General features: G+C 44.3%; 1 long non-coding RNA gene across 1 annotated transcript; it reads left to right on the forward strand.

Moving 5' to 3' along the window:
- Window positions 1-9,461: 9,461 nt before the first annotated feature.
- On the forward strand, window positions 9,462-14,322 carry LOC132634056 (uncharacterized). The gene is made up of 2 exons (XR_009580020.1): window positions 9,462-11,343; window positions 13,973-14,322. It is a non-coding gene; the product is annotated as an uncharacterized LOC132634056 (long non-coding RNA).
- Window positions 14,323-15,209: the final 887 nt, after the last annotated feature.

A 15,209-nucleotide genomic window follows, 5' to 3' on the forward strand; every position in this document is an offset into this window, starting at 1 on the left:
CCCGATGTAAGGTGGCCTAAACCATTGAGGTCGGATCCGGGTCAGCGAGATCCGGGTGTGGTGTGCGAGTATCACGGGACCCACGGGCATCGAACCGAAGATTGCCGTCAATTGAGAGACGAGGTAGCCCGGTTATTGAAAAATGGTCACCTCCGAGATCTGCTGAGCGACCGGGCCAAAAATCACTATAAGGAAAGGGAACCTTTTCAAAGGTCCGAGCCTGTCGAACCTCAGCATACGATCAACATGATAGTGGGCGGGACAGACGCCCCTCGAGGGCCGGTAATGAAACGGACGAAGATCTCTATTGTTCGTGAAAAGCGCACCCGAGGCCATTCGGCCGAGGGATCCATCTTCTTTAATGACGAAGACGCAGAGGACATCGTTCAACCCCACAATGACGCATTGGTAATCTCTATACTAGTCTTTAAAACTAAGGTTAAACGTATTCTGATTGACCCAGGTAGCTCGGCCAACATCATCCGATGGAGGGTGGTTGAACAGCTAGGACTGCTCGGCCAGATCGCACCAGTGGCCCGGGTGCTAAGCGGGTTCAATATGGCGAGCGAAACCACAAAGGGGGAAATCTCATTGCCTGTAAATGTGGGTGGCACCATTCAGCAAACGATGTTCTATGTGATCGAGGGGGACATAAAATATAATGCATTATTGGGCAGACCTTGGATACATAGCATGAGGGCGGTGCCCTCAACACTACATCAGCTATTGAAATTCCCCACGCTGGAAGGAGTGAAAACCGTCCGGGGCGAGCAGCCCGCTGCAAGGGAAATGTTTGCAGTAGAAGAAGCGGCACCTCGGCCCGAGGGGCCGGAATGGAAAAGTGCAACCGGAGAAGAGATTCCCAAATAGCAATCAAAGTGCGCCGGGTTGAACCCGGTACATAAGGAGGAAGATTACGAGGTACCCAGATCGTTCGTCATGCCAGATGACTCGGATGCAACTCAGTCAACTGTGGAGGAATTGGAGCAGATCATCCTGTTCGAATATCTCCCGGACAGAAAGGTATACCTGGGCACGGGGCTCACCCCGGAGCTCAGGCGTCGATTAATTGAATTTCTTCGTGCTAACGCCGATTGCTTTGCATGGTCGCATATAGATATGACAGGTATATCACCAGAAATAGCAACTCACAAGCTCAGCCTGGATGGGAAGTTTACTCCGGTGAAACAGAAAAAGAGACCCATGGCGGAGGCTAAACACGCATTTGTGAAGGACGAGGTAACAAAACTTTTGAAGATAGGATCCATCCGAGAGGTAAAGTACCCGGACTGGCTGGCCAACGTTGTGGTAGTACCCAAAAAAGGTAACAAACTTCGAATGTGTGTCGACTTCAAAGATTTAAACAAGGCATGCCCGAAGGACTCGTTTCCGTTGCCTCATATCGACAGAATGATCGATGCGACGGCCGGGCATGAGATGTTGAGTTTTCTCGACGCTTACTCCGGGTATAACCAGATCCCGATGTACCCGGAGGATCAAGAGAAAACATCCTTCATCACCCGGTACGGGACCTACTGTTATAACGTCATGCCTTTCGGACTAAAAAATGCCGGTGCAACTTACCAACGCCTAGTTAATGAAATGTTCGAAGAACAGATAGGGAAAACAATGGAGGTTTACGTTGACGATATGGTTGTTAAGTCCCTGGAAACAGAGGACCATTTAAAGCATTTGCAGGAAGCCTTCAATGTGCTTCGCAAATACAACATGAAGCTTAACCCGGAGAAGTGTGCATTCAGTGTAAGATCTGGAAGATTCCTAGGTTTCATGGTGTCAAACCGAGGGATCGAAATCAACCCGGACAAGATCAAAGCCATCGAAGATATCGAGGTAGTGGACAGCATAAAGGGGGTTCAGAAACTCACCGGGAGAATCGCAGCACTAAGTCGCTTCATATCGAGATCCTCGGACAGGAGTCACCGGTTCTTCTCCTTGCTCAGAAAGAAGAATGATTTTATCTGGACACCGGAGTGCCAAGAAGCTCTGCAGGATCTGAAGAAGTACTTGTCTAACCCCCCTCTACTGCACACGCCGAAGGCAGGTGAGACACTATTTCTGTACCTAGCGGTCTCCAAAGTTGCGGTAAGCGGCGTTTTGGTCCGAGAAGAATCAGGTACGCAATTCCCTATCTATTACGTGAGTAGAACATTGGGGGATGCGGAGACCCGTTACCCCCATCTGGAAAGGTTGGCGTTGGCACTAGTAAGCGCCTCCAGAAAGCTTAAGCCTTACTTTCAAAGCCATCCCATATGTGTAGTAACTACTTATCCTTTGAAAAACATCATGCATAAACCCGAGTTGTCGGGTAGCCTAACGAAGTGGGCTGTAGAGGTCAACGGCTACTACCTCGAATACAGACCCCGAACGGCCATCAAATCCCAAATCTTAGCCGATTTCATAGCAGACTTCGCCCCAGCCATGGTCCCCGAGGTCGAAAAAGAGTTCCTGCTGACCTCGGGAAAGGCCACGGGCATTTGGTCTCTGTATACGGACGGGGCTTCGAACCTTAGAGGTTCCGGGCTTGGTATTGTCCTTAGGGCCCCGGCCGGTGATGTCATTCGACATTCCATCAAAACTATCAAGCTAACTAACAATGGAGCCGAGTATGAGGCTATGATTGCAGGATTAGAATTGGCCCGGAGTATGGGGGCAGAAACTATCGAGGCAAAGTGCGACTCGCTTTTGGTCGCAAACCAGGTGAATGGCAAGTTTGAAGTCAAGGATGAACGGATGCAGAGGTATCTCGAGAAAACCAGAGTGATACTTCACCGATTTAAAAAATGGACCCTGCAGCATATACCGAGAGAACTGAACTGTGAGGCCGATGCATTGGCAAATTTGGGATCTGCGGTCGAAGGGGTCGAAATCAACTCCGGAGAAACGGTGCTACTGACAAGAACGGCCATAGAAAGCGGACACGCTGAAATATACTCGACAGGTCTGACTTGGGATTGGCGCAACAAATACATTGACTACTTGCGTGATGATAAGCTTCCAAGCGACCCGAAGGAGTCGCGTTCGTTACGAACAAAAGCAGCCCGATTTTGCTTAGTGGACGGCCAATTATACCGACGCTCTTTCCACGGACCCTTGGCTAAATGTTTGGGCCCTGGGGAAACGGAGTATGTGATGAGGGAAGTACATGAAGGGACCTGTGGCAATCACTCTGGTGCGGAAGCTCTGGTCCGGAAGCTGATCAGGGCCGGGTATTACTGGAATCAGATGGATGAAGACACGAGAAACTTCGTCCGAAAATGTGACGGGTGTCAGAGGCATGCCCCAATGGTTCACCGGCCCGGGGAGTCGTTGCATTCAGTGGTCTCACTATGGCCGTTCATGAAATGGGGAATGGACATCGTGGGTCCGTTACCCCGGGCACCAGGTAAGGCACGCTTTATTTTATTTATGACTGACTACTTTTCTAAATGGGTCGAAGCGCAGGCCTTTGAAAAAATCAGAGAAAAGGAGGTTATCGACTTCGTTTGGGACCACATCGTCTGCCGTTTCGGCATTCCAGCCGAAATAACTTGTGATAACGGTCCTCAGTTCATGGGTAGTAAGGTCAACAGTTTCCTCGAGGGGTTGAAAATCAAGAAGATTGTGTCGACCCCATATCACCCGTGTGCAAACGGACAGGCGGAATCCACTAACAAGACAATAATCCAAAGTCTAAGGAAGCGGCTGGAAGCATCGAAGCACCGTGGAGAGAAGTGTTGCCCGAGGTATTATGGGCTTACCGAACCACGGCCAAGTCCAGCACGGGCGAGACCCCTTTCTCGTTGGTATACGGGACCGAAGCCCTTATCCCCGTCGAGGTTGGCGAGCCGACTCTCCGTTTCAGGTATGCAACCGAGGAGTTAAACGGGGAGGCCATGGTCGTAAGGCTCGACCTGGCAGATGAGATGCGCGAAAGAACATTGGTCCGAATTGCGGCTCAAAAGCAGAGGATGGAAAGGTACTACAATCGGAGAGCCAACTTTCGGCATTTCCGGGTTGGGGACTTGGTACTTCGAAAAGTCACTTTGCATACAAAAAACCCAAACGAGGGAAAGCTAGGACCAAACTGGGAAGGGCCGTACAAGGTGACCGGTGTAACAGGCAAAGGATCGTACCAGCTGGAGTCCATGGATGGACAATGCCTACGCAACAACTGGAACATAGCCCATCTGAAAAGATATTACTGCTAAGGTATGATCCTCTCATATACCTTCTGTTAACCGTATTGTCTTTTTGCAGGAAATCGAACACGACACAAAAATAGAAACTTAGGACTGAAAGCACGTGTTGCACTCTTTTCCTTAAGTGCGGTTTTGTCCCAAAATGGGTTTTCCGCCGAGGTTTTTAATGAGGCAACGAGTACAACGTGCTACGCAATAAAGGCCAAGGGCCAGAACTCGGACACCCGAGGTTGCATCTTCCGAGTGAGGGCTTGGTAACACTCACCCGACCTCGAATCTCGGATCAGTGTTAAGGGGCCACAGTACCCACATCGAGGCATGGCACGATAAAGAGAAACAAGGGAAGAAATTCAGCATTTGCCACGGCAAAAGCATAGGCCGGCCACCGGCCACCGTCTTCGATGTAAGGACCAAACGATCATAATGAATCGTGTCCCATTCAACATTTGCCACGGCAAAAGCATAGGCCGGCTACCGGCCTCCGACTTCGATGTAAGGACCAAACGATCATAATGAATCGTGTCCCATTCAACATTTGCCACGGCAAAAGCATAGGCCGGCCACCGGCCTCCGACTTCGATGTAAGGGCCAAACGATCACAATGAATCGTGTCCCATTTAGTGTTTGCTATGGCAAAGATACAAGGAATGAAAATTCTCCTATATGTACGAACACTTGTAATACAAAAGTCATTACAATAACCAATATTTTGGCAGTGCTCAAGTTGTACGCCCAAAAAACTGGGCGAAGTGAGGTCATCTCAAATCGGCCTTAAAGATAAGTCCCACGGGCAGAATTAATCAACGACCACGGATCATCTTGTCCGAAATTCGGAACAATAGTTCAAGGCAGAATAAAAACAAGCAATCAAACGAAGACACAAGAGAAGTGTAACTTTCGTATACGCAAAGGATACTTTTATAAAGAGTACATTTACATCAAAAATAAAAAAGATCCTATGCTACTCAGCACGGCTAGAGTCAGAATAATCGGACTCGGTTCGTTCGGAGTCATCCGAGTCGGACCCAAGGGCACGGTTGGCCTCCTCCTCCATCTCCTTGGCCTGGGTAATCAGGGCCGGAAGATCGGATAATCCGCGATCGGCCTCTTCAAGGGTGAGCCGCCGAGACTTCCACTTCTCATACTCGGCAACAATGGCAGTATGGGCCTCGGCCGTCTCCACGCCTTTCCAGGCTTCTTCCAAGTCGGCCTCAACCTTAGCCAACTTAGCCTCTAGCTCAGCTCGGCCTGCCACAGCGATAGTCCTCATGTGGACAGCAGCTTCTAGCTCGGCCTTAAGAACGTCGTTGGCACTCACCGCCTCCTCCAGCTCGGCTTTTAAGCCCTCACTCATCCGAGACCGCTCCTCGGCCTTCTCTTCGAAAACTTTCATGCGTTTTTCGTACAGGGCGGTATCAGATTCCAGTTGCCGATTCCTCTCGGCCAAGATAGTCGCATCGGCTTTCACCAAGTCAAGTTCCCCTCGGAGTTGAGAGACAGTGGTCTCCAACTCGTCCAGCCTTGACGAAAACTGAGCTTTGTCTCGGCTGAGGCAAATCTTATCAGCCTCGAGGCTTCAGTTATAATCAGTCATGGCGGCCAACTCATTTTTTAAACGACAACTTTCGTCCTTAGCCGCATCGAGTTCGGGACGAAGGTTGGCGAGAACGGCGGCCTGGCTCAACTCTTCATCTTTCTCTCGGAGGAGGTGCTTGTATTTCTCCGTTTCTCGGCCCTGGGCGTCTAGTTGGCCTCGGAGATCATCCATCTCGTGTTGGGCACGGATGAAGGCTTCGTTCACCAGTACTACACTCTGCAAGGAAAGCAAACATAAGGAATCAAAACCAAAATGAGCGCAAAATCTGATTGATATGCAAAGATGGCTGTAAGTTCTACCCGGTTGCCCGCGTGCATGCCTTCGTTCATGAGGCATTGCCAAGTGACCCTGGTCATTTTGCGCTTATCCGAGTCGGAAACAAGAGGACGCAAATAACTTGCCACTCCTACCGGACGTGATAGAAAGCCACAATCCTCGGGGACGGTGACTACGGCCGATCTGGTCCTTCTCGGCTCAATGCTCGGGGCTGGGAAGATGGTCACCAGGTTATCCCTAGAGCCAGATTCTGACTGTCGGTTGGCCGACCTCGTGACCCGAGGAATTGGAAGATGGCCAAAACCCGCAGCTTCACCGGTAGCCGGAGGAGTGGCTGAAAACATATCTTCGAAGTCTGCAACCCTCGGGGTAGGGGTGGACGAACTCGGTATAGACTCAATATTCCTGGCGAGGGCCGGGGGATCGGAAGTAGAAACCGGTTCGTGGCCGGGCGATGGACGAGCCTGAGTGGGGGCTTCGGTCTCCGGAACTGGAACGGTCCCTTGATCGGTTGCAGCAACAGTCGTTTCCCCGGCTCCTTTTCTCCTTTGCAGGGGAGTATCTCCCGAAGAAGTTTCACCTGAAATGTTGACGAAGTCAACCGACCGAAGAGGGGCCGGGGAAAGGATTTCTTCCGCGCTTGAAAGAAGAGCGGGAATTAAGATACCTTCATTCATAGAAGGCAAGGGCGGTTCGGAGGCAGTCTCCTCGGGTACTGGGGCCGCAAACGGTGCCGGGTCTACGCTCCGAACGATGATGTCGGATTCCACCTCCTCCCTCGGTGGCCGGGCAACACTCCTTGCTTTCTTTCGTTTGGACGGTTGGCCCTTTTCGGGGGGTCGTTTCCTTTTGGCGGCTTCGGCGAGAACGCGAGCGGAACCCGCCATGTCGAACGCGGACGCCGGTGCAGGGGAAGCAGCCCCCGACTCCGATCTAGATGCCACCGAACCCTTCGGCAAGCCTGAATGGCAAAAGCATAGGCGGGTTAAGGAAATTGACGGCCTCGAATGGCTAAAGAGGCAACGAGATCAAAGGGAAGCCAAATATTACCATGATTTTGAGCGATCCATCGACCGCGTGATAAGTGGGCCCAAGTCCGGTCCTCATAGGGAAGCTGGTTGAGGAGCGCCGTGACCCACTCAGTCAGATCTCGAATAACCGGGGGAACAAATCCATTTGCTGTAAAGTAGCGAAAGGGTGGTGAGAAAACAATACCGTAAGCAACTAAACATATGATGACGATTATTCAAAGGATCGAACTTACGTTTGTCGTTCCATTTCTCCGGAAAAGGTTGATAGGAGGCCGGGATTATGTCCTCGGATTTTACCCGGACGTAGCGTTCCAACCACCCCCTGTCCCGGTCTTCGTCCATCTTCGAGAAGAACGGGTTCCGGCTGCGCTTGGCTAATCTTATGACACCACCCCGGAATATCCTCGGGGAATACAAACGTATTAGGTGGCCCAATGAGAATTCCTTCTCAGCCCTGATGGCCAGCAACCGGAGGCAGGCAACGACCCTCCAAACAGTTGGGCCGATCTGAGCCAAAGTTACGCCATAAGTCCGGCACATATCCAGTATGACCGGATCAACCGGGGGGTCGAGCTTAAGGGTGAAGGGGTAAGTGTACACGTACAAAAACCCCTCCCGTTGGTCGGTTATGGATTCATCTGGCCCGGGTGCGAAAACCCTTACCGGGCGTGTGTCCCACCCGCAGTCTGTCCGGACTGTGTTGAGCCTGTCCTCGGTTATAGAGGAAGGATATCGCCTCACGTCGTATCCCCGGTCTGAAACGACGGAGGGTTTTTCTACCTCCAGGTCTTTGTTGAAGTTAAATTTTGCCGGTATAATATCCGAGGCCGCAGTTTCGGGATTACCCTTTTGTTTGACCGGGGATACGGCCTCGGCCCTCGGGGACGAGATTGAAGGAACGTCTGTAGAAGTGGTTTCAGACATGATTGAAAGAAAAAGAGAAAAGTAGGGAATGGCGTAAAGGAAACGAAGGAAGTGACGATTTGAAGAAGCAAAGAAGCAATTGACGAGAGTAGTGACAAAGCTAATTCCCTTTCCTTTCTTTTTTTTGTATTGGTAAGAGAAGGTTTGGCAACGAATTTGTGAACGGAAAGGATGGTTTTTGACGCACAGAAGGAAGAAGAAAAGGGAGAGCAAACCAGAAAAGTGAAAAATGAGGAAAGGAGGGGCTTTATATAGGCGTAAGGGAGGAACGGTTATCAAGGGCGGCGAATCGAGGATCGCCACGTGTTGCGACATTAATGCGAAACGACGTGTAAAAGGCGGTTGACAGGAACGAACAAACCAGAATTGGACACGTGGGCGACAAAAAGGAAGACGAAACGCAGCCGTTCCCGCCAAAATAAAGTGATAAGAATTGGCCGACCGGGTGGCCGGATGTACGGTTCATTCACTTCCCATCACTCCGATAGATCGTTGGTCCGGGAAGCGTGGGGCTATCTGTATACGGTGAAAACCGGATGAGGGCCAATCCGGGGTAACCGTGGCTCGGAGGAGGAAAAGGAGGGAAAGTTCGTGTATAAGCATCGGGTTTCCGGATAAGCATTCGGATCAAAGCCGAGCGGAAGCATCATCGGTCCCGGTTTTTAAGCCACCGAAGGTTCGGATCTCTTTCCGGGGGGTTACCGCCGGTGGTCCGGTACCCGTGAGTCCGTTGGTCCGTTATGACCGTTACTGGGGCGCAGCAGTGGTGTCACATCATGGTCGGCTACCAACTATGCGTGTGTCAGACGGCGCCGTCAGTCAGATCCCATCACATCCATACAGGGGCTGTCCTTTTATTATTATTAATTCATATTGAGGAAGGCCCATGGGTTCATCACTATAAATAGGGCATTCCCTCCTCCCTTTGGGGGTGGGTTGATCTTTTATTCAAAAGAACACTTGTAACACAATACATATATATATATACAGTTCTTGCAATCTCAATATTGATATTTTCCATTGTAAGTTTGTCATCTATATCATATTTCTTCAATCAAATTGGCCATACGCGGAGTCATCTGTCACTCGCGCTCCTTGCACGCTTATCAATAAGCATTCTCATCCACGGTTTGTAATAAACATTGGGACTCAAGCACATATTCTATACTCACACACAAATTCAATTGATTACCGAATCCGGGGTAAACAAGTGCTTCATTCTAGTGCTTAGTGGCCATAATAATAAAGTAGCAATCCAACCCAAAATCGTGTCTTCAGTCTTCACGAACTATATATTTGCTTTTTTTGGTCTTTACATATTACTCATTATAATCTCCGTCAATACAACACGTACAAGTTTCCTTTTAAGTGCCTTGTCCAATACTATGACGGGACACGTCAAGCTTGTATTGAAATGTTCTCTACATAATGTCATTTTTCTCTCATTTTCCTTCATTAAAACTATTAACAAGTGAAGCTTTCCAGGAACGACGAGGATCCATTTGGTATTTCAGATTAATTGTACTTGTTTCGTGGTACTCTTGTAAGTCCCCATGCGTGTTCTCTCTGAAGTTTCCCCATCATTCCTTTGGTTTTCTCCTCTTGGCATTTGCCCTGCTTTTTCCTTCCGGTTTTCCCATATTACTTCACCCTCAATTCATCTATATGCAGCTATTATATTCCCCAATTTCACTCTACTTTGAAATCTGTTACTCTCTTCTATTCTTTCACTTTATCTTGTCCTAATCGCGTTGTGGTTCAATTTGCTTTCCTGTGGTTACTTCGACTATTTTAGATTTGTGGTGAGTTTCTTTCTAAACCGTTTCTCTTACTTGGTGTATTAATTTGCACATGCATGTATCTATAATTAACCGTTGTTGACTAATGTTAGCATTTGATTCTGAAACTTTTCTTCATCTTCTGAAGTTATTAATGATTTGTTCTCCGTTCTTGATTTCTTTGTTTTCAATTTTAGTGTCTTTGATATATTGTGGCCACGCATTCCTTTTTTCGTGGAATGTGTAAATGCATGTGATTCATGTTCTGTGTTTTTGTTTAATCAATAATTTCTTGTCAGCTTCTTTACACCTCTCTTCTAAATCTACATGTATGATTACATAATAGGAGTACCCTGATGCTCATAAAGTATTTGATATAATCTTTGTAGGAAATAAGATTTTACATGACATGCTCCTTCCGAAACAAGCAATATTTAATTTCTAGATTTGAGTTTCATTAATCTTTGCTATTTAACATTCATCAAACATGTTGCAGTATTGAAGCAGCTAACTAAATGGACCTGATCAATTCTTATACTAGAGATATAAGACTAATGATATAATAGCTTTATTATTACTTACGCAACAGTTGTTGAAGACTCCAATAGGTAAGAATGATTTATAAATATTTTTTAATTAACTTGAGGGTCATGTGAAAACACTACAAAACTACAACCTTTAAGAGTGTCGTGACTCTTGATATTTTTCTTTGGGAGGAGTATTGTGTAAAGATAACATTTCTGATTCCAGACAATTTAGAGAAATTACTTTTCCTTAGAAGTATGGGTTTGCTAAACAATCAGATAATTTTACATAATCCATAGAAGGTCCCAAATAAGATTAAGTTTGTTGATACTGTCACAATTGGATTCTTAATAAATGAAGAAATACATTATTTTTGATCTGTAAATGAACATTCATGTGTGTGGAAACGTTTGTTGTTAAAGGGTTACACGACTAGGATAAGTGAGTTTACTGCTTTCACCCGGTGGAAAATTAGTCCTTTTCTGTTTTGGTTTCTACCAGTTTGTTAGCTGTCAATATCTTGATATGTCATCTCTGTTTTTCTGATAACATCTGCATTTTGCACTCAATGTGATGTTCGAGAACATTGACAAGAAACTATTCTTTTTGGCAACCGTATATGCGATCGGTTGCAAATTTTCACTTTGTAATGGATTTCCTGGTGCGGTTATACTGGGTATGTTGTTGTTGGTGCGGTTAAATAGTCTTTCCATTGTTTTCATTGACTGTAGTCCTTTGAGCAATGAAAAGTTTTCTTTGATAATATAATAATTCTTGGCCTTGCAGCTTGAAGATGTGTGATTATCTTTTTTAAGCAATCCTATGGACATCACAATAGTGAGAAATATTCCTTTACTAAGGTTCCTTCAATATGGAGTTTGTACAACTTCCTGATAGATGCTTTACAATTGTAGTACGATAAATTTGAAAACGTCCACCTTAATCAGGGTAAAGAGTTATATCTGAAGGCTTTCTGGTTGCTCGCTTCCACTCATTGTATAAATCTACCGAAGGTGAGTCCATTCCTGTACTATATGCATTTACTTTGTATTACCTTATATCTGACTTTTTGTTACTACATTGGATGTGATGATCTGATGGATAGACAACTATTATAGTTGCCATAAGTAGCTTTACTTGATGATCTCATTCTAAGAGATTGACTTTCTGGTTGTTAGTATGACAAATATAATGTTTTCAACAAGTATGAGTAGATTTTGCATCTGAACTACAAGAGTTCTGCTATATAAAACACAACTCACACCAGGAAGCAGGTAAGCTTGACTTTTCGATACACACGACCTTGCAGTTTCTAGACTTTGTGGTCGCATTAGGCATTCTGCATTATGCAAGTTTTGCAAATGGAGTCAGCACTTCTAAATTATTTGCAATTTGAAATAGCGCCTCCAAAAGATGCATGTTTTCTAAGTTTATTGCTAATTCTTTTTCTACTACTTCAATTCCTCCTAATAGCTAATTTTAATGCTAATACTTAGAAACATAGTAAATGAGAGGTATCGGCCTGTAACCAAGAACCTAATGAAGTAATGCCTTCACCACAAAGATAGGAGCGGATCTAGGGCCGGCCGGGTGAACACCCTCACCGTATATGTAAGGTATTTTTTTCATTTCTTATGTACATATATAGATTTTGAATACCCTCACAACAAGAGAAGAGATTGATTTAGTGGTTTAGGGTGTTCAAAATTCACCTTAAGGTTCCAAGTTCAAATCTTAGACACTACATTTTTATTTTTCGAACCGCTTCAGTGAAAATCCTGGATCCGTCACTACACAAAGATATCACATCTTGCTCCTAACAAAAATATTTAAAATTCATTCTACTGCATGCTTCCTTGACATGTTAGTGTCTGAGTTTTTTTATGCAGTTCTTTAGTTCCCTGAATAATATCTTGTTGCATGTATATTGCTTCTGCTATCTACAAGTAAGTTGAGTTTAGATTTAGACCTTCATCTCAATAGAATAAGTAAAGTTGTATTATGCACACACTCAGCACTAACTACTAAGGGACTGCTGTGAGTTACAAAAGAAGCTAGACAGTCCCCGTTACTAATTTGGGATGCCTATGAAATTCAAAACATCATTTGTATCTTCACAAAATGAAAATATACCAAAGAGCTATAGCAGCAGCAACAACAACAACATACCCAATGTAATCCCACAAGTGGGGTCTGGGGAGGGTAGAGTGTACACAGACCTTACCTCTACCTTGGGAGGTAGAGAGATTGTTTCCAAAAGATCCTCGACTCAAGTGAAAGCTTGACAAAAAAGTCAGATAAGAGTTGATGAAAGTAAAAAAGCCATGATAGGATACTACAGATAAGCATTACAAAGAAAAAGAACAGTAACTACAACAAACTAATACAGTAATCAGAGTATAGGAAACAAATATAGTAACAGAAAATCGAAGGGCAAGAAATTACTAAAGCAGTTAAATAGATTACTAAAAATCCTCAATAACATCAATTGTTTTATATTTTTGTAACAAGAGATTATGTTGTAGGGTAGACAGGTTTACATCTTTATGTATGCCTAGTTGCACTGTAAAGCATACCATTTATATTTATAGAGAACAACAGACAACTATTTCTTCTCTTAGTCATTTGCTCTCAATTTTGTGGTTAGAAATTTGTACCTTTTAAAGGTTACGTCTGAAGCCTTCTGCTATATTTTCTCTTCACATTGACTCGCTGGCATCATAATTCAAGTGAAAATTGGGTTATACTTTTATGCTTTTAAATACGAGCACTATGAGCTCATTTTGAAAATAGCTTAAGTGAAAGGTCCATTTTGTTACTTCTCCAACTTTGTTTTCAAAGCATCAAATGCAGATTTTAAAATAAATTTGGACTCAATTCCAGCATGCACGATAACCTTATCTTTAAACTATCTGGAGAAACATCAGGTTTTGGAGGTTCCATCATTGATCCAACTCCTTGGGAAGATAAAAAGCGCAAAGGAGTTAGTTCCTTGCTCTGCAGTTAATTTGTGTTGTTTGTTTTCATTTGGCTAATTGGTTTTGTTCATCTGTCTGATCTTTTCAGTGTTATATGAAATTCTTTTGAAGATAAAAGGGATTGGAATGTGATTGAAGTAGTAGGAGGAATAGATTTGCCAGCAAATTTGAGAGAGAAAGTAAAAAGGTAGCTTATTCAATGTTAGCAAAAGGTGTATGGATAGGTTATTCAAGTGATTGCTGATTAGTTAGTATCAAATTTCAAACCTTACAGTATGGGTCATTTGGCTTTCAAATTGATTTTGTCATTCGTCATATTTTTGGTTCGTACAGATACGTCAGATTACTTATGAGGACTTTAACATCGTTTTGGATGAACACGTTCTTTTGTAGATGTGAGCTTTTGTTTTATACGAACCAATGAAATTCTTGACACCATACAGTGGTCGCACTTGCTTTGTATAACTGAAATATGTCAACAATCTGAAAAGGAAAAATAAAATAAAAAGATATCCATGTTGTCCACTATTAGTGAAATAAGGAAGTTTTGCTTTGTAGGGTAGTAGCTCTGGAGTAATATGATAATTTCTAGGTTTCGAGGATTACGTTGCACTTAGTATATTTATTCTATTTCTTCAGTTAATAATCTTTTCGTGGTATGCAGGGTCTGGAGTGCTCAAGTTAGGTCACCCGGGTCACATTTGCTTAGTGTTGAGGTGGATCCAACGGCTTTTTAAAATTGATGTTTTGAAGGCTTGCAATATCACTTGCACCCAAGCCCCGTTGTTGCATTCCCATCGCCACCAGCTAGACAGACCAATACAGTTGGAGTCAAGCCACAACAGGATGAAAACCAAAAAGGACTATAATATGGAAGTATGTTTGTCAATTAACACTGTTAAAATCTAGATTTTATACAATTATAGTAGTAACAAATGAATGCACATGATATATATTAACAAATGAATGTACATGATATAAAGCATACTATATTAATTTAAGTATTTGCTTTGATGGTATGACTTCCATTTTTCTGGATAATCCTACTAAATAGTTAAACCAAGTATGAAAAATTATCTTTCTCGGTGTTGGACTTCTTTTATTTTGTATAGTGATGTTAGGCATAGCCCGTGTTGTGCACAGGCACGGGTCATCTAGTTATGGTAGATACCAAATTGTTGCGACTTTTTTTTACCGGATCGGACAACTATAAAAACAAAAAAGAAAGAAGTCATATACATTGTTATCTAGCACTAGACATATTTACAAAAATACATGAAAGCAACCTAAGTGTATCCTATAGTATATTAACTCGATTTTTTCAGACTTCAAAATAGCTACAGTATTTCTCCAGCCTTTTACGCAAGGGGGAGCAACCGTGCTTGTCTACGGGTTCGGTAAAATTCACACAAATTTAACTCAAACTCTACACTCTTTCACATCCCGTGAACTTACACCTCTTACCACCACCATGACGAAAGCAGAAATCTGTACGACCTCTTGCACTTTTAGTGAATCCGGACGGCATGCATATCTTACCACCACAAGTGGCTAACACCAAATAAGTGTTTTTTTTTTTTTTGGTGTATTGGAAAAACTAAAGAAATTTCTTAAAGTCATTAAGGCACGCGACTTAAGTTTGCTAGCTAGAAGATGAAATTCCTATCCTTGAATGTATCTTTCAAGATTAATAAATCTTCCGCATGCTTGTGACCTTCGTTCGCCACAATATCTGCTTATTAGTTTGCTTCCCTCCACCCTCTGTGATAGTGGCGTTGTTCACTTCTAGCAAATACAACACAACCCCAATGGAAGTGGAGCTACATCCCTTGCTTCAAGGCTTGATACTCGCAATATCTCATAACCTTATTCTGCTACAAACATCAGTTGATGCAGCCAAA

The sequence above is a fragment of the Lycium barbarum genome, chromosome 3, assembly GCF_019175385.1.
Source record: "Lycium barbarum isolate Lr01 chromosome 3, ASM1917538v2, whole genome shotgun sequence".
Lineage (NCBI taxonomy): Eukaryota > Viridiplantae > Streptophyta > Magnoliopsida > Solanales > Solanaceae > Lycium > Lycium barbarum.